Here is a 25,301-nt window from a genome sequence, read left to right on the forward strand (position 1 = left end):
CATGGCGACGGGGGCGCGTCCCCGCCCGAGGCCCCGCCCCCAGCAGGCTAGGCTGCGCGGGGCCGCGCGCGGGCAGGCAGGTGCGGCGGGCTGCGGGCAGGTGGCGGCGCGGCGCGAGCCGGCGGCGGCGGGGTAGGTTGTGCGGCGGCCGCGGGGACCGGGGGCTGGCCGTGCGCCTTGGGCCCCGACCTGCGAAGGGGCCAGGGGGGCTGCGGCGGGAGGGGGCGGCCAAGTTTCTGCCCGGCCGAGGCCACGGGAGGAAAGTTGGCAAAGTTGGCCGGGGAGGAGGCGGGGACCCCGTGGGTCTCCCCCGGCTGCCCGTGTGTGGAGAGGGAGACCCCGGGTTTTGCAGCCGAGGGAATATTTCTCCCGAGACTTGGGAGTGGATCCGCGGGAAGAACCAGCACAGGGCAGCCAGTGGATCCCGCGCCACCCGGCTGCCAACTTGGGAGTGGATCCCGAGAAGGGATCGGGCTCTGGCGGCCTGGGGTCCCACTGGATCCCCAGGCGGGCGTTGACGGCGGAGGGTGATCGGGGCTGGAAGCAAGTGGATTCCCTCTCCCACGCATGTCTGAGCCTGGGAGTGGATTCCGAGAAGGGATCTGGGGGGGCGGCGTTGCTGGAGATCCGGGGTACCCAGCCTGGGGCTGTTCGGCCCCGGACATCCGTGTAAGTTGGAGGCCCCGGAGGTGGACGGCGGGGAGCGAGGCGGGGCCTGGGGCCGGCGCGGGGCTCCAGGGCTTCGGACGCCTTCTCCTGGCCTGGCCTGCGCGCCCCTCCGCAGGCGCGCAGATGGGATTAAGGCTCCGCTGCCGGCGCCTGCTCCCAGCCGGGCCCGCTCCGTTCCCCGCCCCGGTGGCGGCGCCGCCCGGGGTCGCGGGTGGGGCCCACGGGGAGGGAAGAGGCGCGTCGCCCTGCGCCCGAGCCGGGGCTCCCCGCACCCTCCTGGCTCACCCTCGCCGGGGGGCCGGGGCACCGCGCCCTGAAACCCGGAGCGGGGCGCGCGACCTCGGCGCGCCACCTGGGTGCCCGGGGCTTCCTGCCTGCCAGGCTGAACTTTTGCCGCGGGCAGCAGCCATTACCTCGGGGGAAGGGAAGGGGCCGTACCTGTTGCTCCCATAGAAGCTTTTCGTCTGCAGCTTCTTTGTGACCTTGGGCAGAACCCCTAACGCGCCCGGGTTCCCCTCCGGATAACGCACGCTGGGGGCGGGCGGGGGGAACGCAACTCTCCCCTTCCTGGGGGGCGCGATCGGTGGGCAGTGGGTAGGGGCAGTGTGAAGGGTGAGGGCCTCCCCTCTCCCTCTGCCCGGCCCCATCCCCTGCACTTCCCCGACAGGATCTGAAGGGAGGCCTTGGAGAGCCCTCAGGCTGGGCTGTCTAAACTGCAGGGTTAGAGATTTGAATGTGGCTTTCCTTCCCGTTGCGCTAACTGCCCCTCTGATACCTGGTCGGAGAGAGCCGCTCTGGGGTTTGGCTAATCAGTAACCAGGGCAAGTGGACCAGGCTTCTCTCTGGGCCAACTTTCCCTCGGCAAATGCATCAGGGCTCCCACCCCAACCCTGGATCGCCCTCAGAGGCTGGCGCCTCCTCCCTTTGCCTCTGGGGACAGTGGCCAGGGGAGCTGAGCAGAGGTGAGCCCCCCTGCTTGGTGGTTTTGGAGGGGAATCCGTTTGGAAGCTCTGCGTGCTTGGCAGGGGTGCAGTTACCTGGGAGAAGTGCAGGGTTTCAGCGCTGCGGACGGCGCTCCAGCCGGGCACGTGAGCTGCCTGGCTCTTGGGCACCCCTTGTCTTGCGCACCTGTGCTGGGGGCTGCCGTGGCCCTGGGCAGTTCAGCGTCTGTGCTCCTGAAAGTCCGTTCTGTCTGCTGAGCCGTCCGCTTGCCAGGCTGTCTAGAGCTGGTTCTTGCTGGTGGGGGTGCCGTCCTCACCCCAGATTCTGAGGCAGGAGGACAAGCCCCTTGCCCCCAGGGGGGTGCCAGGGGCCGGCTTTTAACCAAGGCTGTCGTAGGCAGGAGAATGCAGTAGCCAGCTCTCTGGTCTTAAGCATTTCTCTGCTGTTAGCATCACCAGACTGCTTCTGTGACCATCTCAGAGAAAGAACCCCCACCCCCACATCGGGGGGGGGGTGGGAGGGGATATTTTATAAGTGCATTCATTCATTCGTCATTCATTCATTCGAGGAGTGTCAAGGCCCCGTGTGGAAGGGGAGGATAACAGTCGCACGCTGAAGGACTGAAGCCCTTGTGAAAATAAGCAATGGTGCGGGAGGAGAGGACAGGATAAGGGAGAGGCTCTGAGGCTTTCCCGCACAGGGAGGGTGGTCCTGGGCAGCTCCGGTGGGAGGCGCTTGATTTGAGGGGGGAGAGATGTTAACATTTTCTAACAGTCTGTGTGGATGGGGCCAGGGAGGAGGGGGTCTGGGGAGCTGGCTGGCGCCACCTCCGCTCTGCTTGGTGGTTTGGACTTTATTCCAGGGCACTGGGGCGCTGTGGTAGGTTCTGTGCAGCCAGCTTGCCCTGTGAGGTTGGGGTGGGGGGGAGGCCAGGGGACCAGGAAGGAGACTGCTGGGAAAACCCAGGCGAGAGGCGATAGCGGGCTGCCCTGGGGTGGAGGAGGGTGATGGTGGTGACGCCGAACCGACAGTGACCCGTGTTCTCCTGAGAGAGCCCGAGGCAGGTGGCCTGAGGGGTGTGCGTGTGGATATTCCACGCAGCGCACAGACCTGCTCGTTACCTGGCCAGAAAACATTTCCATCCCCAGCAGCTTCCTGGGCGAGGGGGATGGGCTCGTGGTGCCCATTTCGCAGGTGCAGGGCTCCGTGCTGCAGTGAGCCCCCCGTGGCAGGTCGGGGATGTGAACTCACACCCAGTCTGCACATAGGATGTTTGCAGTCAGTGAGGCCGGGTCCTAGAGAAACACAGGGTGCTGAGGCTGCGTTGGGGTTCAACCCAGGGAGGCTTTGGGAGGAGGCAGAATGGAAGGAGCCAGCCAAGGAGAATTGAGGACAAACTTGGCCCCGCTTCTTCCTGACTGTGGCCTTGGGCATGGTACATGGTCTTTCTTTCTTTCTTTCTTTCTGTTTGTTTTTTTTTAAGATTTATTTATTTATTTGCAAAGTCAGAATGACAAAGAGAGAGGGAGAGACAGAGAGAGAGAGGTGAAGATCTTCAATCTACTGGTTCACTCCCTAAATGGCCACAATGGCCAGGGCTGGGCCAGACTGAAGCCAGGAGCCAGGAGCTTCAACTGGGTCTCTCCTGTGGGTGCAGGGGCCCAAACACGTGGGCCATCTTCTGCTGCTTTCCCAGGCACATTAGCAGGGAGCTGGATCAGAAGTAGAGCAGCCGGGACTCGAACCGGCACTCATATTGGATGCTGCGGGCGGCGGCTTAACGCACTACGCTGCAGTGCTGGCCCCAGGACTTGTCTGAGACACTGGCTTCCTCATCTCTAACATGGGCTCACGACTCTCCCCTCACTCTTGTGCGGCTGTGTGGGTTCAGTGGAGCAGTGCGCAGAAGGTAGCAGGTGCAGAATCTGCCCAGGCTGTGCTAGGTAAGGCGAGGGCACGGTCATTATCAGTGTAGCCTGTCATCAGGATGTGTTCTGGGCAGGCGGTGCCTTGCCCAGCCTGGTGTGTGTAGGGAGGAAAGGTGACCAAAGGTGACACTTGAGCCTTAAAGAACAAGTAGGAGGCAGGGAGCCAGGGTGGGATGGGGCGTCCCAGGCGGAAGGAGCAGCTCAGGCTAAGCCATAGTTCATTTGGAGAATTGCACACTAATTGCTCTGCCCTGATCATAGGGTGTGTTGAGTGAATAAAAGATGGTTGGCAGCAAAAATTCTCTTTGCGTCCCCTGCCACTCTCTGCGTATGGCAGGCTCGGAGGCTGTGGCAGGTTTGGGGCCAGAGGCATCCTCACCCACTCACCTACCTGGACCACGGGAGTGTGAACCCGGAGTGGACTCTCTCCCCTTGGAACCTGATTCTCCTTCCATGGAAGAGGAGGGTTGGAGCCAGAAAGCAGGGAGAGCCCAGGGCTCATCAGAGCAGCCGCTGTGGCGCCAGGATCTGGGCTGAGCTCGCTCTCTGTGTTCCTTTTTATTTATAACAAACCCAGGCAGTGCTTTTGAGACCCTTCGCTCTGCAACTTGGGAAACTGAGGCTTGCAGAGGTTATGGGGTTTTTAGCCTGGAAGAGCTGGGATTTGAACTCAGAACCGCCTGCCTTAGTGCCATGCCCCCTCCTCAGTTATTGTGTTCCCAACACAGGGAAGGGGGCTTAGGGCGGCTCCCTCTACTCAAGCTGGTGTTTCAGAGGGCGCTGACAGCTGTTGGAACTGGGGCACACCCACACAGACACACGGAGGCAGTTTTTTTCCCTTCAGTGCAACTGATATTGTACTGAGCGTCTTACGTGCAAATGGCCTGGGGAAGATAGCAAAGTTCCCTGTGTGCTCCAGGATCCACTGGTTAGTTGTCTGTTAGTTGGAGCCAGGCAAAGTGCGATGAGTCTACGCATCGTTATGAACTTGACCCCTGGGAGGGAGGCGTGATGGCTGTTACATTTGTTAATTGTTCAGTTCAGTGACCTTTGAATCCTTCTGTAGCCTTGTGTGTATCAGGAATATAAAATAGGTTTCCAAAGCATGATCTTTGGAAGCTACATCGCTGAGTCAGGAATGATAAACATCTGTTCATATATATTTTGTGTTAAATAAAAAACAGAATCGGGGCCAACCTTGTGGTGGTGCAGGTAAAGCCGCCATTTGTGACACTGACATCCCCTATGGGCGCCAGTTCAAGTCCCGACTGCTGCACTTCCGAGCCAGCTCCCTGCTAATGCACCTGGGAAAGCAGTAGAAGTTGGCCCAAGTCCTTGGGCCCCTGCACCCAAGTGGGAGACCAAGAAGAAGCTCCTGGCTCCTGGCTTCAGCCTGATCCAGCCTCAGCTGTTGAGGCCATCTGGGGAGTGAACCAGTGGATGGATGATTCCTCTCTCTCTTCCTCTCTCTGATTCTGATCTTCCAGTAAATAAACCTTAAAAAAATAGCATATAGCACACGAAGCACCTCTAAGATGGCAAAATGGAAGTAGTGATTAGGGAGTCTCCCAGTCCAGACCCCCAATCTCACTTCTCAATTTCTCTTGACCTTCCAGAAACTTCACTCACTCATACACACACACACACACACACACACACATCCTCATTTACTTCCTTGCCAGCCCCTGCTACACTGAGCCAATTTTCAGAGTTGTTTTCATGCCTGCTCTGAGCCAGGGGGAAGGAGTTGGATCCTCGTGCTGCTGCTTATCGCCTGCGTAACCTCAGGCAGGTGACCGAGCAGGTGACCTTGGGCAGGTGACTGTACCTCTCTGAGCCTGATTCCTTTACCAGGGAGCGGTGATGATAATGTGACTCCTGAGGGTTGCTGTGAGGAGCCGATGCCGAGGGCTTGACAGACAGGATGTGTCCATATGTACACACGTCCATGTGTATTGATTGTGCTTATTGCATTATGTTACTGTGGCCAGTGGTGGTCACGGTCAGGTCTTATCACTGCCTGCCTTCCCCCTCGGCTCTTGCCTCCATCTCTCTTTGTCTTCACTGCTGTGTCCAGTGATTCTCACTGATGCTGCCTGGCACACAGTAGGTGCTGTTAGTAGTCGCGGCTCAAGCCAATGAGCCGATCTCTGCTGATGGCCTGTCTTCCACAGCAAGAGTAGTAGAGATAATCGTGCAGAATCTCATCTATAAATGAAAAATAGGTTTGCGTACTTTTCCATTTCGGAACGCGTCTTTACCCCCTTCTTTGTTGTTGTTCATGTGTACATGTATTTGAGAGGCAGAGAGATGGAGCGAGCGCCCATCTGCTGATTCATCCCCCGAGTGCCTGAGCACCAGGGCCAGGACTGGTTCAGGTCGAAGAGGGACACGGGAGCTCAGTGCAAGGCTCTCCCACGTGGTTGGCGGGAACTCATCACCACTGCCTCCCAGGGTCTGCATTAGCCAGGAGCTGGAATCCAACCCAGGCCCTCCAGGGAGAGAAGCAGCCATCTTAACTAGCAGGCTCAGGCTAAACGCCTGCCCCCACCCCACCCCTCCATCCTTTTTAAAGACTGGGTAATATTCCCAAGCACAAAGGGGCCGTTATCTAAGTGACCGCCTGGTGCCAGGCGCTGCGTTGTCCCTGTTTGTGCTGTGACACACAGCGCTGCAGTGAACAGCCCACCTGCTGCCCTCGATTGGAGGGTGGACGATTCCAGAATGTGGAACTGTTGGGATGAAGGGTGGTTAGAGTGTTGCTCCAGAGCTGTTGTGTCCCCCACAGTCCCATGGCTGTGCCAGAGAGAGCCTGTTTATATAGGAGAGGGGCTTCAAAATGTTTGTGGAAATTGGAATTCCAAGATCAGTTTATTTTGCTACAAACAGTTTGGAAATCCATGCAGACCTACTTCGTATTGTAGATTTTCCATGAGCTTTTGGAAGACCTCTCATATGCATGGGTTTCAAAAAGTTTTTGCACCAAAATAAACTCCTCTTTGAATTGCATTTTCCCCAAACCTTTTGAAGTCCCCCAGGATTTCGGAGAGGAGAAACGGGTTGGCTCTGTCTTGTCAGCGGATGTGGGACGTGACATGCCGCTGGACAGTAGGGAAGGTGATGGCTCCTGTGGGTTGCACGTTATTTTTTGGTCCTTGGATTCTTTTAAAAAGATTTATTTATTTGTGTATTTGAAAGGAAGCGTTATTGAGAGAGAGGGAGAAAGAGAGATCTTCCACTCTAATTTACTCCTCAAAGGTTGCAATGGCCAGGGCTGGGCCAGGCTGAAGCCAGGAGCCTGGAACTCCATCCAATTCTCCAATTCGGGTGCAGGGGCTCAAGCCCTTGGCCCTTCATCTGCTGCCTTCCTAAGTCATTAGCAGAGAGCTGGATCAGAAGTGGAGCAGCCAGGGCTCGAACCGGCGCTCATGTGGGATGCTGGCATCATAGTGGTTTAACCTGCTATGTCCTGACACTGGCCCCAACCCTGGGGTTTCAATCTTTGTTTTGTGTCTTGGAAGACAGCGCCCATGTGCACACCAGACCCTCTGGAAATACAGGGTCCTTGTGTCAGTCACGGTGTTTTTTTTTTATTATTATTTTTTTTTTTATTTTTTTTTATTTTTGACAGGCAGAGTGGACAGTGAGAGAGAGAGACAGAGAGAGAAAGGTCTTCCTTTGCCGTTGGTTCACCCTCCAATGGCCGCCGCTGCAGCCGGCGCACCGCGCTGATCCGATGGCAGGAGCCAGGATCCAGGTGCTTTTCCTGGTCTCCCATGGGGTGCAGGGCCCAAGCACCTGGGCCATCCTCCACTGCACTCCCTGGCCATAGCAGAGAGCTGGCCTGGAAGAGGGGCAACCGGGACAGAATCCGGCGCCCCAAGCGGGACTAGAACCCGGTGTGCCGGCGCCGCAAGGTGAAGGATTAGCCTATTGAGCCACGGCGCCGGCAGTCACGGTGTTTTGTGACCATAGTGCGTGAAACACATCTCCCACGTTCTAGTTGCCCTTGTAGCAATCATTTGATGGGCATGGTCAGCAGGTGGCTTGGCTGACCTTGGCTGGCCTTGGCTGACCTTGGCTGGCCTTGGCTGACCTTGGCTGGCAGGCTGGACCGCAGGCATTGGGTTGGTTTCAGGTCTTTGTGCAGATGCCCAGGCTGAGGGACAGCAGGAGCCAGGGCACCTGTTCTGAGCCAGACAGCCGGTGTGTAGGAGCTCAGGTGGGAGCTGGTGCACTCTGCCCTTATTCACCGGGCCACGGCGGGTCACATGCCCAGGCCGACATCAACAGGCCGAGGCGTACTCCTCTCCTGGAGCCCACATGAGGAATCGCTGCATGGGTGGGTGGTGGCACAGTGGTTCAGGCACCCACATAGGGGCTGGCATTGTGGTGTGGCGAGCGAAGCTGCCGCCTGCCATGCTGGCATCCCAGATCGGAACGCGGTTCGAGTCTTGGCTGGTCTGCTTCTCCTCCAGCTCCCGGATTTGGGGGTGAACCAGCAAGGAAGATACCATCCCCCCCTCTTCAAATAAATAAATAAATATCAAAAAAGATGCCTACATCCCGTATCAGAGTGGCCGGGTTCAATTCCCCACTCTGCTTCTGATCCAGCTTCCTGCTGATGCACACTCTAGGTGATGGCTCAGGTACCTTGGTCCCTGCTACCCATGTGCCGGACCCAAATGGAATCCCAGGCTCCTGGCGTGGGCCTGGCCCAGCCCTGCTATTGCGAGCATTTGGGGAGTGAACCAGCAGATGGAAGATCTGTCTCTGTCGCTCTGCCTTTCAAACATATGAAAATAAACAAATAAGACGTTAAAAAGTTGCTGACGCATGTAGAGCCCGCTCCGGTCTTGTTTCTGATAGGGTGGGCAGGTCCTTGCATGAATGCAGAGTTTGCCTGGAGCGGCTGGTAGACCCATGGCTCAGGATTCCAGCAGGGAGGAGTGGACTCAGAGCCCCGGCCCAGGTCAATAGCCAGGACCAGACCGAGCCTCAGTGTCCTCCTCTGGAGAATGGGCACAGTGTGTCTGTCTGGCAGAGCTCCTGTGACACTCGAGTGTGGTGTGGGCGTGAGGAGGCGTTTGCACCTGTGCTGGGAGGTGTGCGGGAGCAGGAGGAGAGTCCGGATGTTGCGTTTTGTTCTGGGCCTGGCTTACAAGTCCTTAAGCTGTGGTCCCGGCAGCCCATGCGGTAGCGTAGTAAGATCAAGGGGAGGCTGTGGAAGGGACAGGGTCAGGGTTCAAATCCGAGCTCTGACACTGGGCCATGTGGACTTTGACCGGACTCGTCACTGTCATCCTCTCTCGGCCTCAGTTTGCCTTCTTTGTGGCCCACGTTAGAGAGCCTGGGTTCAGATATCTGGCAGCCCCAGCTCTTGACTCAATAAAGCTGACCCTGAGATACAGCAGGGATGCTCAAGTGACTGTGTTCCTACCACATACATTAAGACCTGGATTGCGTTTTTTTTTTTTTTTTTTAATGTTTATTTATTTGAGTGGGAGAGAGAGAGAGAGAGAGATCTTCCATCTGCTGGTTCACTCCCTAAATGCCTACAACAGCTGGGGCTGGGCCAAGGCTAAAACCAAGAGCCAGAAACTCCATCTGGGGCTCCTATGGGGGTGGCAGGGGAGCCTGCCCAGGCGCATAGGCAGGAAGCTGGATGGGAAGTGGAGCAGCCGGGACTCGATCCTGTGCTCACCTATGGGATGCCGGTGTCGCGGATGGCAGCGTAGCGCACTGTACCACACGCAGGCCCCTGTGCCTTGTTTCATGAAGTCCTCATAACACTGACGAGGAAAGATGCTGCTAGTCTTTTCCCATCTTACAGATGATGAAACTGGGGCGGCCTGGCCAGAGTGACCAGGGAATGCCAGGCCGAGAGGACCTGAGCCCTGTGCAGGGGACCCTGGTCGGCCCACACAGCTCTGTTTTCAGCAGGCTCATGCCAGGGCTGTGGGTGTGTCTTTTCTGTCTGTTTGGATTCCCCAGCGACAAAACCCTTCCTGGGGACTGTCCTGTTGACCTGTGATGCAGTGAGGCCCCGTGGTGGGGATGGCAGCTGGGGTGAGGGGTCCTCCACACAGAGGCGGAGGCCACAGGTGCATGGGGTGCAGCAGGCCACTCTGTGAACTCCTGCCGCCCGGCCTGCCGGGACTGGAGGCCCAGGCCTTGGCACAGGTGCTGCCTGCTCAGCCCTGCCCGGTGCCCTGGGTGAGGCTGGGGAGTGACTTGGCTGGGGAACTCCCAGGGCCCTTTGGCCTGGAAGCTGCCCAAGTTTGTCTCTTGCTTTCACTTTAGGTCCAGGCACCGGGAGACTCCCGCCGCTGCCTCTAGAACCAGGGTCTGTATGTGGCACGGGAAGGGGTCCTGGGCCAGCGGGGGAGAACGCAGAGTGCCTTAGGAGGAGTTCGGGGCCAGGAGTTGTAGTACTGGCGTCCCTGCTGTGTGTCCTTGGGTAAGCTGCTTCGCCTCTCTGGGCCTCTTCTGCAGGGAGAGGGGAAGTGGATCCCAGAACCTCTTATTCCTGCTATGCTTTCTGGGAGGACTGGAAACCAGCCCTTTTTAAGTCTGGGCCTAGAAAAAACCAACCTGCCCTGGGCCCATTGCGGGCTGGGCCCTTTGCTGGGGAGGCACCGTGTGGTGCGTGTGCCGGCTCAGCAGATCTGGGGATGACTCGGCATTGGCGGTGTTAACCCCTATCCCAGGGCAGGAAGCAGGCTCCATGAGGCTGGCTGGGGGTCAGGGCTGGCAGACGCTGGCTTGGAGCCCAGGTCTGTCTCCTGCAGAGCCCCGACCTCATGGGAAATAGGGTCTCTCCCCTCTGCTGTCCCAGGGCTGTGTGCCCTTCCCCGTCTTGAGATATGCTATCATTTTCATCTTTGTTACTTATTGAGTGCCTACTGTATACCTGGACTTCAGAGCTGCCTGGGGCACAGCCCCCTCCCTCTCGGGGGAGGGAAATAAGGGGACAGAGAGCAGTGGAAGCCCATGCTCTTGACCTTGACCCTCACCTTCCCACAACCCTTGATGGACTGTGGTGACGGCAGCTTCGGCAGCAGGCAGACCTCCTTCTCAGAGAGATACCACGTGCCTGCTGGCTGTCGACTCTCCAAAAAGGTGGCCACCACGCGGGCCAGGCTTGCTTCGGTGCCCGATGTCTTCCTCACTGGTCCCTTTGCCTTGCCTTCCTTTAATTCATTAACAAAGGAGGTGGCTTGTGGGCAGACAGGGAAAAGCCAAAAAAGCCGGGTGGAGGAATTTTTGGAATGCCCAGAATGCTGGCTCGCCGAGCCCAGCAGGTGTGAGCCATCCCTCCTGGCTTTAGTTGGGGTCAGCCTGGTGTCCACTGGGGCTCTCCGGCACCGCCCAGTTCCTGCCCGAGGCCTGAGTCACCGCTGGGAAGGTGGCCATGCTGAGGGTGGCAGCGGCCCTGGGCTCACAGGCTGGCTGGGTTTTCTTGCCCGTGGTAGGAGTGGCTTTCCCTTGGGATGGGGGTGCTGCTGTCCGTCAGCCTGGCCGGGAGCTCCCAGTGAGGTCATGGGGTGAGTGCAGGGGTGTGTGGATGGACAGTGCGGGTGATGCCGGCTGGAGCCCCCACCAGTCTCTGGGGTGGGGTGGGTGTCCTGTGCTTTTCATGATCTCGTGGTGGGTCCGGCTGCCTCACGAGGGCGGTGCCACTAGGCCACCTTTTATTTCCCAAATTGGTCATTTGTGTGCTCTTCCTGTCCCTATTATACGGCCAGACCTTTTTACTGTTGAACACTCAAAAATACAGACCCTAAAAGGAGATAGTCCCCCATCCTAAACAGCACCGGGGCCCCCTGTGCTGTGCCGTCTACACTGGTTCATCACAGCGTGTGTGTGGACGCGTTAGCTGACGGATGTCAGCTCTGTTACCTTGGGACGTGGAATGTGGGCTTGATTCTCAGGTGGCCTGGATTCCAGGCCCGAATCTCTGACCGCTTAGCTGTCTGTTTTTGACAGCGACACCTGCATTTCTCTGAGCCCCAGCTGTTCCTTGGTAGATTTTTTACTTATTTTCATTTTATTTGAAAGGCAGATATATATGCAAATAGATATATAGATAGATGTAGACAGATAGATATAAATAGCTGTATCTATATAGATACATGTAGATAGATGATGGATTGTATATCCCTAGATATCTAAATCTGTGTCTTTCTATACAGATGAAGATACATAGACATACAGATTTATACAGATATCTAGCTATCATGTATCTATGTATCTAGAGAGAGAGAGAGAGAGAGAGACAGAGCTCTCGTCCACTGGTTGTCTCCCCAAATGCCTGCAGCAGTGAGGATAGGACCAGGCCAATGTTAGGAGCCTGGCACTCCATCCAGGTCTCCCACGTGGGTGACAGGGACCCAATCCCGTGAGCCATCCCTGCTGCCTCCCGGGGTGCACATCCGGGGAAGCTGGAGTCAGAAGCGGAGCTGGGACTTGGACCCAGGGCTGTGGGCTGTGGGCATCCCAAGGGACATCTATACTGCTGTGCCCATTGCTGCCCGCCCTGTGCTTCATGAAGTGGGGTGGCCGTGGGGATCAAGGGAGCCAGTGTCCGTGCAGGGCTTAACGAGACACTTGGCACCCAGCAAATGCCCAGGGCCTTCTCGCTGTCGTTTCGCATATACATGGCCTTTTCCTTGTTTGGGGAGACGGCCTCTTCTAGAATGTTGTGATTGATGGCAGGTGTGTTGGAGACCCAGGTTGGGAGGCGGGGGCGGGGGGGGGGGTCCCAGAACGCCTTCTCCAGGCACCGCCCCTTTAGCTCCTGCAGTGGGGGTTGCACAGAACTGGGCTCAGCCAGGTGCTCTGGCCCACACCAAGCGTGCCGCGCGCCCTCCCCAGCCAGTCCTGATCTCTATCGCTCAGGGATGCTTCCTGTCCCAGGCGAGGCCTGGGCGTTGTCCAAGTTAGAGCTGCTGGATGGTCCCAGCGGGCTGGAGGTGGCCGTGTAAAATGAGCTCACCAAGAAGTCTTCCAGCACCCACCCTGGCTGCTCCAGGGGCTTCGGCAGAGAGGATCCCCTTCCAGGCCAGGGCCCCTGCAAGGAGGCTGGGGAGAGGAGAGGGTTGTTTGAGGGGCCTGGGTTTCAGAAGTGAATGGGCGGCCGGCGCTGCAGCTCGCTAGGCTAATCCTCCGCCTTGCGGCGCTGGCACACCAGGTTCTAATCCCGCTTGGGACGCCGGATTCTGTCCCGGTTGCCCCTTTTCCAGGCCAGCTCTCTGCTGTGGCCAGGGAGTGCAGTGGAGGATGGCCCAAGTGCTTGGGCCCTGCACCCCATGGGAGACCAAGATAAGCACCTGGCTCCTGCCATCGAATCAGCGTGGTGCGCCGGCTGCAGCGCGCCAGCCGCGGCGGCCATTGGAGGGTGAACCAACGGCAAAAGAAGACCTTTCTCTCTGTCTCTCTCTCTCACTGTCCACTCTGCCTGTCAAAAAAAAAAAAAAAAAAGTGAGTGGGCTTCTGTCGGGAGACGCTGTTGTCCTTTGCTTCCTCCATGCCCTGTGGTGGGTAAATGCAGCCTCAGTTTCTTGCTCTGTGAAATGGGGCTAATATTAGATCTCAGGAATAGGTTGTTGTGCCATCCCATGTGAAGACCCCTAGTGCAACCAGGTACACAGTGCTTCCTCCTCCTCTTCCTCATCTGCTGTGTTAGCAACAATGTTCACTGAGCCAGCTCGCCGTGTGTTATCTCGCTGGATCCTCGTAATAGATTATAGTTGCTATTATTCTTATTTATATAAACTAAAAACATTTATTTATTTATTTGAGAGACAGAGATTGAGCAACAGAAACACTGAGAGAGCTGCCAGCCACTGGTAGACTGACCAGATGTCCAGAGTGGCCCCGGCCAGAGCCAAAGCCAGGAGCCAAGAGCTGGGAACTCCATCCAGGTCTCCCCCACGGGTGGCAGGGACCCAGTCACTTGTGTCATCGCTGCTGCCTCCCAGAGTCTGCAGTAAGTAGCGGGAAGCCGGAGGCAGGAGCCAGAGCTGGGAACTGAACCCAGGACTCGGACATGGGATGTGGATCTCTTACCCACTGGGCCAAACTCCCTCACCTGTCGCTGTTGGTAATTCCCTGCCTAGCTGTCCGATTTCACGTTGCCTGGGAGTATTTTTAACCTTGGCTTCATGTCTTTGAGTGCGTGATGAGACATGATCGAGCCACGGCGGTGGTGGTTAGGTCGCTGGTGCCGCCCGGAGGTGTTTGTCGGGAATCCGCTCCCTGGCCGGTCCAGCACTTGCAGTGTGGAGCACCTGCCCCCCGAGTCTTCGGGGCTGATCTTGAAAACCCTGCTTGCTTTTCTTGTCCGTGATACCGCTTGCTCTGCCTCCAGCCGTGAGCCATCTCGGCCGTACTGTTTCAGCTACTGTCCAATCCTGGGGGTCCCACGAGAGCTCGCAGAGCAAATGTGGTCCCCACAATGGAGAACATCCCCAGAGCCCCTCTCAACTGGGAGGGGGACCCATCTGGCTGCTGTGGGGATTTGCAGCTGAGATTCCGGTTCTGAATTTACACCCAGGAAGTGCATTTTGGGTGAGTGGGTCACAGAGGGAGGACTTTGGTTTGTGCACGGAGAGCTAGGAGGTCAAGCTTCTCGTGTGCCACTGGCTTGCGCTATGGCCTGGGTGCCTCCTGGAAGAGTCTGGAATCTTCAGATGCCACTGCTTCTACAATGGTTTCTTCAACGGGGCTTCCAAAGGGAGAACGGTCCCGAGGATTGCCGGCTCTGGGGTGTCTGGTGTGAAGGCGGGGCGCAAAGTTGGCGCTGAAAGGAACAGGACCCAGCCCCAGCCGGCCACTGGCTTCCCCTCCTTCCAGGAGGCTTCCCCCTCCCACTGGCTTTGAAGTCCAAGATCAGGCTAGAACATGATGCAACACTTGACATAGGACTCTGGGTGGTTCTTATTAAAAAAAAAAATCATTGTGGAGGGGCTGGCATTGTGGTGTAGCTGGTTAAGCTGCCTGCAACACTGGCATCCCACGTGGGTGCTGGCTTGAGTCCCGGCTGCTCCACTTCCCATCAGCTCTCTGCTATGGCCTGGTGTCGCTCCCCGTCTTCGTGGAGGAACGACACAGGACCCTGCGCTGTTCTTCTGTCTGCTCGGCCCTCCCCGGGTTGCTGCTGGTCCTTCCCGGGTTGGCTGCTGGTCCTTCCACCTCCGTGGAAGGGCGGTTCCCCCTGCCACATTCCCCACTTCCGCGGGGGAGCGGCACACCGCCGGCCGGCTCTCTCGGGGGCTGCACAGGTGTTCCCCTTAGATGTTCCCCTTAGATGTTCCTGGTGCATGCCGTCTCTCTCCTCCTTTATAGTCCTCCTCTGCCAATCCCAACTCTGCTCCCATACGCCGAGTACGCTGCTCTCCTCCAATCAGGAGCAGGTCCCACAGTTTATTGGTTGAACTGGAGGCAGCTGTGTAGAAGCTGTTTCCCTTCTCAGCGCCATATTGTGGGAAAGCAGATGCATAGAGTAAGTCTTAATTCCAGTAACTTAGTCTAGTCCGAGTTGCTCCCAGTTGCTCCCCACACCTGGGAAAGCAGTAGAAGATGGCCCAAGTCCTTGGGCCTCTGTACCCGCGTGGGAGACCCGGAAGAAGATCCAGGCTCCTGGTTTCAAATCTGCCCAGCTCCAGCTGTTTGTGGCCATTGTGGGAGTGAACCAGCAAATGGAAGACCTCTCTCTCTCTCTCTGCCCCTGCCTCTCTGTAACTCTGCCTTTCAAATAAATAAATAAATCTTAAAAAAAAAAATCATTGTGGAATACTAGCCAAAAAAAAAAAAAAAAAAAAAAAAAGCAAGACCAACCAAAATGTCACCACTCAGAAGTTACAGTGGTTAACAGCTAAAGTAGTAAACATAGTTAATGTTTACTGAGCACTTGCTACCTGCTTTGCACACTTTGTTTCTTTTCATCCATTCAGAAAACTACTCATGAGAGGTTTAAGACACTGTGTACATGAGTGTATATATATATATATATATATAGTCACAGTCACCCACAAGCTCTGATCACGCATTGGTTCTTCCGTCTCCCATTCATTTTTCCATCCATCCACCCATCCATCCATCATCCATCATCCACTCATGCATCTGCATCCATCCGCCCATCTGCCCATCCTCTACCTTTGTTTCCTTCCCCTCCCTCCCTCCCTCCCCTTTCCATCCAACAACCCTTGCCAAGCACTTACTCTGGCCAGGTGCCATTCTGTGAACCGAGGATGTGGCCGGGTTCGGTGTCTTTATGGACCCGACGTTCTTGTGGAAATAGATGCACAGCCTCTCAACAGAATTTAAGGCAGGGATGAAAAATTGGCAAAAATACAAGACAGTGATGTGGAGGATGAGTGTGTGTTTTCGATGGGGTGGTTAGCAAGGGCTCTTTGAGGAAGTGGCCTCTGTGCTGAGACCTGCAGGAGAGAAAGGAGGCGCCTGGAGAGCCCAGGAGAGAGTGTTCTGGGCGGAGTGACTGGCAGGTGCAAAGGCCCTGAGCAGGGGCATGCAGTGATAGCAAAGGGAACAGGGCGAGAGATCCAGGGTGGGCTGATTCAGGCCTGGAGGATTGTGCCGGGCAGTGTGGGGTGTACGCTAAGTGCCAGGGTCCGTCTTGACACGATCTGGTCCAGGATGTAAAAGGACCCTTCTGGCCACTGAGCGGGGAACAGGCTCAGTTCCAGAGGCGGAAGTGGCAGTCTGGAGGGCTGGGAGGCGGTGGCACAGGGTGCAGGTGTGTTACCATTGACTCCTGGTGCGCTCGGCACAGAGCCCGCTGTGCAGCCGTGTGCTTGCTGGTGCTGTGTCTGTCCATCCTAGGGGCCTGGGCTCTGCTCCCTGCTGTGTCCCCAGTACAGTGGCTGACACACAGCAGACCTGCTCCGTTGAGTGAGTTCTAAAATCATAGCGAGGAAGCGTAACAACGGCAGCGCGCCAGCGTCGAGCGGCTGTGCCCGGCTCCCGCCCGCCCCTCGTGCTCCTCCCGCCCCCGCCCCGTGTCCTCCTCTGCCTCCTGAGCTGCTCCGGCTGTGGGAGATGCCGTGCCCATGTTCAGGAAAGGGCTATCAGCCGGACCTGGGGCTGGGCGGGGCAGGTTTGGGTGGGGGAGGCCTCTTGACTTGGATGCAGTGGAGGACTGGAGTTCAGGTTTCCAGCCCGACTTCCCCAGCCTCGTGACCCTGGGCAGGCCCCGCACCCACCATGAGCTTGTTTGCTAAAGCAGCGATGCTGACAAGCAGCGGTGCTGCCACCCCCTATTGACCTACTGAGCACTGAGCTCACACCTGCTGGTCTCATGGTGGCTGCATTAGGTGGGAACTGTTCTTGTTCCCATTGTCCAGGTGAGGAAACTGAGGCCAGGTGAGATTGAGTCACAAGCCCATGGTTGTTCAGGAGGTGGTGGAGCAAGGGTTATTTATTTTTTTTTAAAGATTTATTTATTTGGCCGGCGCCGTGGCTCAACAGGCTAATCCTCCGCCTAGCGGCGCCGGCACACCAGGTTCCAGTCCCGGTCGGGGTGCCGTATTCTGTCCCGGTTGCCCCTCTTCCAGGCCAGCTCTCTGCTGTGGCCAGGGAGTGCAGTGGAGGCTGGCCCAAGTGCTTGGGCCCTGCACCCCATGGGAGACCAGGATAAGTACCTGGCTCCTGCCATTGGATCAGCGCAGTGCGCTGGCCGCAGCGCACCGGCCACGGCAGCCATTGGAGGGTGAACCAATGGCAAAAGGAAGACCTTTCTCTCTGTCTCTCTCTCTCTCACTGTCCACTCTGCCTGTCAAAAAAAAAAAAAAAAAAAAAAAGATTTATTTATTTATTTGAAAGGCAGAGTTACAGAGAGAGAGAGAATCTTCCATCATATGGTTCACTCCCCAAATGGCTACGATGGCTGGAGCTGGGCCAGTCCGAAGCCAGGAGTCTGGAAATCCATCTGGGTCTTCCACGTGGGTGGCAGGGTCCCAAGTACTTGGGCCATCCTCTGCTACCTTCCCAGGAACATGAACCTGGGCTCGTATGGGGTGCAGGCGGTGGCTTCACCTGCTGTGCTACAGTGCTGGCCCAGAGCTGGGGTTTGAACTTGGAGCTAATGCCTGACTTCAGTGTTCTTTCCCCGGTGTGACTCATTCTTGTATCACTTTGAATTTTCTTTTAATTTGTGTACCACCTACAGTTGAGTTAATATATTTCTTGCCCTCATCTCTTTAAATAATTATATTGAGGTCTGATTCACATATCACCCAATTCATTTATTTGAAGTATATAATTGGGTGGTTTTGGGTTTTTTGTTTGCTTGCTTTTTTTTTTTTTAAAGATTTATTTATTCTTACTTGAAAGGCAGAGTTACGGAGAGAGGGAGAGAGAAAGAGGGAGAGAGATCTTCCATCTGCTGATTCACTCCCCAAGTGGCCACAATGGCCAGGGCTGGGCCAGGCTGAAGCCAGGAACTCCCTTTGGGTCTCCCAGTGGGTGCAGGGGCCCAAGCACTTGGGCCATCTTCTGCTGCTTTCCCAGGTGCATTCGCGGGGAGCTGGATCAGAAGCAGAGCAGCTGGGTCTCGAACTAGCGCTCTGCTGTGGGATGCTGGTGTCATAAGGGGCATAACCTCTCTTGCCACCACTCTGGCACTTGAACTTATCTTTTAATTCCGTCTTCCGTGAACTTCTTGAAGTCCCCTCACGTTTGTCGGCGTGCTGTGGAGATGCACACCCCACACTCTGGCGTTCTCAGCACACGGCTGCCCACAGGGGGGCTGTCAGCAGGTTGTTCTCTGGGGAGGGGAGGGGTGTGACGAGAAGTCCCATGAGTGAGAAAGGCGCGTGCCTCTGGAACAGCGGTGTTCATGTTCCTTCTCAGACTTTCCTGCTGCCCCTCCCCACGTGGCCTTGCGGTTGGGGTCACGCGTGGACAGCGCCAACTGCACGCGGGAGCGCTGCTCCCAGCCGCACAGCGGATGGCCACGTCGGGTCTGCCTGTTGCATTGGTCAGCAGGAGTAGAGGCTTGTCCTTTTGTAGAGTTCAGCCTCGGGATGATCCCGACATTGGCCCCCTTTTGCAGATGCGAAAACTGAGCCTCCGCGAGGGAGGTGACTCAACTGGGGAGACACAGCCAAGAACTGGATCCAAATTCCCTGCTCCTCTCGTTTCCCAGGCCTCCTTTTGCACTTGGCAATGGCGGCTGCTGACTCACCAGCAGGGGACGGGAGCCTTGGCTTATTTGTCCAGCGGTGGGGATGGGTTTCCTGTACCAGTCTTCCTCCCCTCCATTCAACGTGGGCTTCCTGCCTGGCTCCAGGGTGCCGTGTGAGAAGTGGCGCGTGTTTGCAAGCTGATTGGCTGGGGTTTGAGCAAGTGTGCAGGTCCCTGGTCTCTGGGGACTCAGACCACCTGGTCCTCGCCTTCCCCAGCCTGAGCCAGCGCTCCGGGTTCCGGGCTCCCGGCTCTGCTGGAGCTGGGAACACTGCAGCAGGCCCCTCCCCCTGCTGGGAGAGGCTTGCTCCACATTTGGCAATTCCCTGCTTAGGGAGCAGAATCCCCCGGGGGCGGGCATTGGATCCCGGCCCTAACAAGGCTGTCTGGATTTTTGTGCCTTTCTTTTGGATGCCTTCCTCTTCAGGGGAGGGAACAAAAGGCTTGGGGAGGATGCCGGCTTCGCTTAAGGTCACACAGCCAGGCGGGAGCTGAGCCGGGAAGAGATACCAGGAGTCCCGCTTCCTGTTTCATGCTTCTTCCACCTGACACCCCTCTCGGCCTCCCTCCTCCCCGGTTGTCGCGGGGACCTGTCCTTACTGCTCATCTGTAGCAGGTGTGACGTGCTTGGGGCGCCCAAGCCCGGGAGTGGAACACCTGCCATATTCACCTGCCAGACCTGGGCACTCCTCCTGGTGATGCAGAGAGAGCCCGCTGGCCTGGTGACCACATGAAGATGCTCTGTGTATCCAGCACCTTGGTGGGAACAGGAGCAGGAGCAGGTCTGCTCAGCCCAGTGGCGCCCTCCTCTGGCTGGGCCTGGGACTGCAGTGCGGTGGGCTGGGGTGCCTTGGCTGGGAAATGCTGAGGGTGGGGACTCCAGCCTTCAGGGCCCCACGAGGGTGACCAGGGTTCCCCAGGGAAACAGACCTGACTCCCAGTCCTGTCTCTATACCAGTCACAGCACCTCCTGTGTTTCAGGGTTCCTATCTGCAGGACGGCTGTTTCAAGACCGTGCCTGCAAACTGGGCGTGAAGTGGGCGCCCAGGAAGTGACTAGATGATGGGGGAGAGAGGGCACAGCAGAGCGGGAGCTCCGGGTTTGAGTCCTTGGCTTCCCACTTGCTGCTCAGTTTCCCTGTCTGTACAATGGAAATGGTAATAGAGCCCCCGGTTGAGGGGATGGACTTGAGATACTGCCCGTAGAATTTTTTAAAGACTTATTTATTTCTTCAAAAGGCAGAGAGAGAGAGATAGAGAGAGATCTTCTGTCCCCTGGTTCACTCCCAAATGGCTGCAACTGCTGGGAGTGGGCCAGGCCAAAACCAGAAGCCTGGGGGCTCCATCTGGGTCTCCCCTATGGGTGGCAGGGGACCCAGTGCTTGGGCCACGCTCTGCTGCTTTCCCAGGTGCATTAGCAGGGAGCTGGATTGGAAGTGGAGCAGCCGGGACTTGAACCAGCGCTCCAACACGGGATGCTGGCATTGCAGGCAGTGGCTTAACTGGCTGTGCCAGCAGGTGGGCCCCGCCCTTGGGGTTCTTAGCTGAGCCCCGGGTATGCCTTTGCCTGCTCTCTCTATTAATGCGACATCAGTGCTCCTGTGACGCCAGTGTCGCTGCAGCATCAGCACCAGGCCGACCCACGGGTGTTCCCTGGGCTACCCTGCGACATGTTTCTTTGTTTAAGGCGGCAGCAGGGGACGGGTGATGTGACCCTCTGGTTGAAATGTTTGGCCCAGGTCCCCTGGGACTCTGTGTTGTTTGCTGTCCCTCTCGGCTCTTGAGGGCCAGGGCTGACAGCATGGGCGAAGTTGTGGGTGGACAGGAAAGGGGGGCTGTCCCCCCATCTTCCTCCTTGAGAGCGAGTCTCGGATCTGGCCTCCTGGAGCCCGTGAGGGGCACGAGGGCCTGTCTGTGTCTGAGACCCGCACACTCTGGTCGCCTTGGGATGCGGCCAGCACCACAGCAGCCGTGGTGCACGCACTGAACAGGTGCAGGCCGCTCCGTTCTGATGTGTACCTCTTAACCTTCCTCCACGGCACTCCCAGGCCACAGCAGAGAGCTGGACTGGAAGAGGAGCAACCGGGACAGAATCCAGCGCCCCAACCGGGACTAGAACCCAGGGTGCTGGCGCCACAGGGGGAGGATTAGCCAAGTGAGCTGTGGCTCTGGCCTATATACCCATCTTACAGATGACGAAACTGAGGCACAGAGAGGCAAAGTAACATTAAGACTAGCCAGTATATTGTAGAACTAGGGTTTGAGGGTGGGTATTGTGGCACAGTGGGTTAAGTCACTGCTTGTGATGTGGCTTTCCCGGAGGACCTGGTTTGAGTGGTGGCTGCACTGTACTTCTGATCCAGGCCTGTGCTAATGTGTCTGAAAGCAGCAGGTGACAGCTCAGGTACTTGGCTTCCTGCTGTCCCCACGGGAGACCTGGATGGAGCTCCTGGCTGCAGCCTGGCCTTGCACTGGCTGTTGTTGGCATTGGTGGGGTGAACCAGTGGGTGGAAGATCTGTCTGCCTCTCTGTCGTTCTGCCTTTCAAATAAATAAATGCATTTTTTTTTTTTAAAGAACCAGGGTTTGAACCCAGACAGTTGGGTCCCAAGCCTGTTGCCTGTCTTGTTTTAGAAAATTTTATCTTTGGGGGCTGGCATTGTGGCATAGCTGCAACACTGGCATCCCTATGGGTGCTTGTTCGAGTCCTGGCTGCTCCACTTCCAATCCAGCTCCCTGCTAATGTGCCTGGGAGAGGAGCAGAAGGTGGCCCGAGTGCTTAGGCCCCAGCACCCTCGTGGGGGACCTGGATGGAGTTGATGGCTCTTGACTTCAGCCTGGCCTAGCCTCAGCCACTGCCGCCACTGGGGGAGTGAACTAGCAGATGGAATCTCTCTCTCTCTCTCTCTCTCTCTCTCTCTCTCTCTTTCTCTCTGTCTGTCTCTGTCTCTCCCTCTCCTTCTCCCTCTGTAACTCTACCTTTCAAATAAATGAACAAATAAATCTTAAAAAATTTTAATTGTGAAATTCATATAACATGCAATTTACCATCATAACCATTTATTTAAGTATTATTTGCATAGTTTTGCTTTTTATTTGAAAAGCAGAGGAGAGAGAAAGGTCTTGTCCATGCACTGATTCACTCCCCAAATGCCCATAACAACTGGGGCTGGGCCAGGCTGAAGCCAGGAGACAGGAACTCCATCCGGGTCCCAGGTCTCTCGTGTGGGTGGCAGGGATCCAAGCGCTTGGACCATTGCCTGCTGCCTCCAGGGTATGCATTAGCAAAAAGTTAGAATCTGAAGTAGAACCAGAGTTCAATCCCAGGCACTCTGATATTGGATACGGGCATTCCAAGTGGCACTTTTTTATTAATTTATTTTTTTAAATAACTTATTTTTTAAATAACTTATTTTTAAAAATTGTTTTAATTTTAAAATAGTTTTAACAATTAAAATTTTAAAAATTAATGTGTTTTTAAAGGTTTATTTATTTATTTATTTGAAAGGCAGAGTTACAGAGAGGCAGAGGCAGAGAAGGAGAGAGAGAGGTCTTCCATTCACTGGTTAACTCCCCAGATGGCCACAACGGCTGGAGCTGTGCAAATCTGAAGCCAGGAGCCAGGAGCTTCCTCTGGGTCTCCCACACGAGTGCAGGGGCCCAAGGACTTGGGGCATCTACTGCTTTTCCAGGCCATAGCAGAGAGCTGGATCAGAAGTGGAGCAGCCGGGTCTCGAACTGGTGCCCATATGGGATGCTGGCACTGCAGGAGCGCTGCCTCTGCCCTCCCCAGCACTCTTCTTTCTGTACCTAACGCCGTCCCCCACCAACCCCCAGCCCCACCCCGTCAGGTAATGTTTTAAAGTCACACCAGCTGGGCACAATCCAGCAGGTCTAAGTATTGCTACTATAAATTGAAATACTCAGCCACGCTGGCCATAAATGCAAGGTTGCTTTAGAAACACAAAGGAAACCAGCAACTCCCAGTCTCCCTGTGACTCAGTGCTGCTTTCACTGTGTGTGTGGAGCCGGCCCGAGGCCTCGCTGTCCCGTTGTGCAGTGGGCAGGGTGCAGAAGGGTTGGAGTCAGGCCAGCGTCTCGGTGACACGCTCTCCTGCCTGGGCCGCTTCTCTCTCTGTGAATCAGTCCTCTTGAGGTCCAGTCCTCGGGCTGTGTGCCCCCCACGTCCGTCAGAGCAGAGGTCAGGGAAGGGCCCACGGAGAGAGGGACAGGGATCTGAGGGGCCATTGCGGGAAGCTGGCGTTTGGCTTGAAGGTGCTGGGGTAACTGGAGCCCAGGGCTTTCCTTGCCCCACAGAGCCTCAGGAAGACCAAAGAGGCTTTTATCTCCAAGGGCACTGAGCCGGGATGGGGCCCTGCCAAGGTCAGCTCCGAGGCTGCGCACAGAAGCCGGAGGGCACAGGCCTGGCAGTGAACAGCTGGAGAGGAGAGGGAGCTGCTTCTTCAGGGTCCTTGTGGGGTGAGCGTCCATGTCCTGGATCCTTGGGTGCGTGGCGTGGAGGTCAGTGTTCTGTGTGCCGGTCCCTCCGCGCCTGCTTCCGCCTGCTGTGTGAACTTGGACAAGTCCCTTGGTGTCTCTGAGGTCCCGTGGTGCACCTGTCTAATTAATTCATCTGGGAAGTGCTCATGTGGCCCCTGCTGTGGGCCGGGCTCTGTGCAGGCGCTGTAGGGAGGCCAGCAGCTAAAACGCCTTCCCTCTCTCGGGGTTTACGGGCTGGAGGAACAGTGGACGTGGCAATGATGGACAAGGAGAGCGGGGCGCTGTGAAGACCGGCTGAGGGGTCGCCTCAGGTTTTTCCGAGCGCATGGTAACAAAGGACCGTGGTCTGGGTGGTTTGAAGCAACTGAGATCGGCTCTCCCACAGTGTGGAGCCCGGAAGTACTGGTGGGGCCACGCTCTTGGCAGCTTCAAATAGAGTCCTTCCCTTCCTCTTCCTGCTTCCGGCTGCTCCCGGAAGTCCTCAGTGTTCTTCCTCTGTAGCTGACTGTGTCTGCTTCATTTCTTTGTTTCTTTCTTTCTTTCTTTTTTTTTTTTTTTATTTGACAGGTAGAGTTATAGACAGTGAGAGAGACAGAGACAGAGAGAAGGTCTTCCTTCCATTGGTTCACTCCACCAATGGCTGCCACGGCCGGCGCTGTGCCAATCCGAAGCCAGAAGCCAGGTGCTTCTTCTTGGCCTCCCATACCAGTGTAGGAGCCCAGGCACTTGGGCCATCCTCCACTGCCCTCCCGGGCCACAGCAGAGAGCTGGACTGGAAGAGGAGCAGCCGGGACTAGAACCCGGTGCCCATATGGGATGCCGGCGCTGCAGGCAGAGGATTAACCAAGTAAGCCACAGCGCTGGCCCCTCTTCCCCGTTTCTTGTGTGTACACCAGGCCCCAGGTTAGGGTCAGCCCTGATCCAGCATGAACTCATTAAGGCCTAAACGACAGCACCTGACAGCACTCCAAGGTCACGTGCTGAGATTCCAGGCAGATGTGAGTTGTGGTGGTGGTGGTGGGGACGCTGTTCCACCCACTCTCCCGAGGAGGGGCCGGGCGTGCGTGCGTGCGTGGTGGGGTGGAACAGCATATGTAAAGGCTTTTCTGCTGGAGCATAAGCAGGAGGCCCATGTACTTGGAGCAGGTTTAGCAGAGGGGCTGGTGGGGGCGGAAGGGGCTGGGTTTGGGGGCCTGGGGTACCAAGCCCTGGAAAGGGGTTTGGACCTCATTATAAATGCCTCGCGATCGGGGTCGGGGGCTTAGGAGAGGCAGGATGGGACTGGATATCCTTTTGGAAAAATGTCATTCTAGCTGGGAAGGGCCATGCCATGGACCGACAGGGCTCCCGCGTCGGGGTTTCCCCCAGGCATCCTGAGTTTCCTTCCGTGTTGCTTCCTGAGGCCCCTTGCAGGGTCCCCTCCTGCTCGTGTTGTGAATGCTAGGCACACCTGGAGGTGAGGGCCGTCCTCAAGGATGGCTGGGTTTCCATGGAAACGCCCAGGATGGGGAGCAGGTGTAAAATCAACTGTGCTGTTTAGTCGCCCCCTCTCAGAGGTGGGGTAGCGACTGGGTGAGCAGTACGGTAGCTTCAGCCACTTAGTGAGTGTGGAATTAATTCCCCACTCCATGTGACTGGCTGCCAGCCTTCCTGTTCAGAACAGAGGTCCCCAGCAGAAGCAGCAGGCAAGAGCGGCCAGCACTGACCTGGCCGCCTATCAGAGGGTTTCAGAGAGTTGCGGTAGACTCTTGGCTCAAGGCCCATGGGAAGTGGCAGAGTCACCACGGCTGCCCAGGCCCTTGGAGGTGCTGCTGTGTGGACTTCCTGAACCGACACTCATTTGGCAACGAACTTTCTTCCTGTCGGGAAGTCACAATGGGTATCTGTTAGGAGGACACATCCCAAAGTGTGAACGCGTCCACTTTCCCACCCAGGGGACGTCAGGCATCAATGGGGTGCCTTTGGGAAGGGAGTGAGATGCTGATGGCCTCCCGAGAGAGCCGCCTGGTGACTGTGGGGCGAGTGGTGAGGAGCTTGTTCCCCGCTCAGCCTCTGGT

The 25,301-nt window shown here is 56.7% G+C and overlaps 1 protein-coding gene across 2 annotated transcripts in view; it reads left to right on the plus strand.

Moving 5' to 3' along the window:
* Positions 1-25,301, plus strand: part of KIAA1671 (KIAA1671 ortholog) — a 188,954-nt gene continuing 163,653 nt past the window's right edge. For both annotated transcript variants that reach the window (XM_070066040.1, XM_070066041.1), the window contains exon 1: positions 1-132. The gene's annotated coding sequence lies outside the window, so the exon portion shown is untranslated. The remainder of the gene's footprint in view (positions 133-25,301) is intronic.

Source organism: Oryctolagus cuniculus, chromosome 21 (assembly GCF_964237555.1).
Source record: "Oryctolagus cuniculus chromosome 21, mOryCun1.1, whole genome shotgun sequence".
NCBI classification, from domain to species: domain Eukaryota; kingdom Metazoa; phylum Chordata; class Mammalia; order Lagomorpha; family Leporidae; genus Oryctolagus; species Oryctolagus cuniculus.